This window comes from Chrysochloris asiatica, unplaced genomic scaffold, assembly GCF_000296735.1.
Source record: "Chrysochloris asiatica unplaced genomic scaffold, ChrAsi1.0 scaffold00104, whole genome shotgun sequence".
Taxonomy (NCBI): Eukaryota; Metazoa; Chordata; class Mammalia; order Afrosoricida; family Chrysochloridae; genus Chrysochloris; species Chrysochloris asiatica.
In genome coordinates, this window is record NW_006408622.1 from 929,367 (window position 1) to 932,158 (window position 2,792).

Below are 2,792 nucleotides of genomic sequence, written 5' to 3' on the forward strand. Positions count from 1 at the left end.
GGTCTTGGAGTTAGACCTACTTCTCAACATAAACACATGGATTCCCTTCTTTAACTCAGCTAAGAAGTTCTTTAATAATGTCCTGGGCTGTTAAATAAAAAGGTTGAAGGTTTAACTCTACCCAGAGATGTCTTGGAAGAAAGATCTGGCAATCTACTTTAAAAAAATCAGTCATTTCTTACCCTGTGGAGCACAGTTCTACTCTGACACACATGGGGTCACCAGGAATCAGAATTGACTCAACTGATTAATTTTCAATTTGATTTTTAACTCTTGTAATCAGAAAGATGTTAGTGCATCTTTCTCACTCATCTATATGTTGGTTGGTCAGTAAGTTTTACTGTGTGTAAGAGTTTATCCTGAGTGTGTGTCAAAGTCAAGGGAGGATGAAAACATTTTTCTATCCTTGAAGAACTTACAGTCTAGTGGAGGAGGTGTTACTGGATTAGAGTTTTTCAGGCCAATAAAGTGAACATAGAATCATATAGGAAGGCATACTTGAGCAGGGAGTCCATCCAAAGTCCTGAGCTGGGCCATTTCTGGCTTTTGCAGATGGTTGATTATTCCAAGGTGTGCGTACCTCCCTGAGATGACATATCCTCTTTGACCCACCCTTAATCGCTCTGGAGCTAACTCCCAATTGTATCCAGGATTCTGAGGTCACTGGCTGAACCAGCTACCAGCATAGTCATCATCAGAAAGAAGACAGAGTATTAAGATAGCAAGTAATATTTTTAAGGTCACTTTTGTTGTCCTTTTGGTAAGGATATTATGGAGGATGCATGAAGCCAACTTTGAATTAGACTGAAAGCTTTCTGAGGCCAGGTAATTAGCACTCCTAGAAGCTCTGGTAGTGGAGTGGTTATGAATCGGGCTGTGAACTGCAAGGTCAGCAGTTCAAAACTACCAGCTGCTCCGCAAGAGAAAGATGAGGCTTTCTACTCCCATAAAGATTTACAGCCTTGGAAACCCTGTTCAGGGTCGCTATGGGTCGGAACCGACTCGACAGCATTTAACAACAACAACATATCATGTGGTACTTAGAATCCCAACACATACACACAAACAAATATTTAATAAAGACATGCTAACTCATTAATGATAAAACCCTTGTGATATTTCTCAAGAGATGATTGAACTATGCCATAAAAGAACCAGAGATCTTAAAGAAGAAGGAAAATAAAATTTCAGGGCTTTTTCCAGATGTGGATTGTTAAAGAGAGGCAGTATGGCATAGTGGTTAAGATTGATGCCAGATGTTCTGAGTTTAAATTCTGACTTCTTCATTTACTTGCCATATGTTCTCAGGGAAACTATTCCACCTCTCAGTGCCTTGCTTTTTTCTGTCTCTAACATGGAGAAAATCACAGAATCTGTCCAACAGAATTGTGGTGTGAGTTACAGGAGATAACCTATGCAAGTGTTAAGAAAAGTGCCTGACCCATGATAAACATCATGCATATTACTATTATTATTATTACTAATAGCTGTTACTATTATTATTATTACTATAGGAAGAGAGAAAGAATGCCCATAGGATGGGCATCATGTCTTAAATAAAGACTGCCATTGAAGCATTAATTCATATAACGGAACTAGAAAGAATCTCTACTCAACCTTTTATAGTGAGGAAACATGCACAGAGAGGAGACATATCTTGCCAAAAGTCTGAACATAAGAAAACACCAGCTCTCCAGAATTCTAGCCTAAAATTCTACCTGATCCCCTTGTATTCCCAGCTCTCATGTCTGACTACCAAACAAATGTTAATGGATGTCACACTCATACCCTCCCAATGGAAATCTGGATGCAAATCTCACTAGGAGGATAATAGTTCAAGGTCAAGAGGCAGACTAGGAGCAATTTCTAAGGTGGCCAACAACATGCCAATTGCTAAAGTTGATTCAATCCTTTGGAAAACGTGTACTTTTTGTTTACGCAGCTTTAAGGCAATTATTTCACAAGAAAGAAAGTCTCTTGATCACATTCCTTAATATTTATTGTGAACATTTGGTGTTTAGTGGCTAGGTAAATTTACTTTTCTATAATGAGCAGGGCATCCTGGTGTGGTGCTGTGGGTTAATGTGCTGAACTGCAACGTTGGTTTGAACCACAAGGACAGTGGTTGAAGCTCATCAGCCACTTCTCAAACCCTATACAGGGTCACTATGAGTTGGAACCAACTCGACGGCCCTTAACAATAACAATAATGAACAGATGGATGACTGAAAAAGCATTTAATATTTTGAGGTATGAGTGTCTGCTGTCCAAGAGATTATTTGAGTCACAGTTCAGATTGTCATTTTTTTCCGACAACAAGCAGATTTCCTTTATGCTAGAGAGGTTGAGATTAGCTGCTCTTTCCCCCTATTTAAATCTAACTAAAATACATGAACTCTGCGCTTTTGGTTATGTGCCCTATAGACTTATGTAGATACAATTTTTCAAATGTTGAACACCCCTAACATTTTGTAAGGACTTCTTTAGACCATGCTTACTATGTGTGGCTGAATGGAGATCCTTTTGTTAGTGTTATTGAATTAGGCAATAACCTGGGAGGAAGTCAGGTTGTCAGGGCTGTTTGAAATTGACCTTACATAAATGCATCATTACATTATACTGATATAAGAAACAGAAAATAAACCTGGCTCTACTGACAAACAAGCAACAACAAAAAATAGAATTTGTTAAAAGAATATGAAATGGGAAGGAGAAATGAAATAACAACGTGCTAACTAAGAAGGAAAAGGTCAAAATGGATGTCAGAAGAGACACTGAAACTTGCTCTCCAG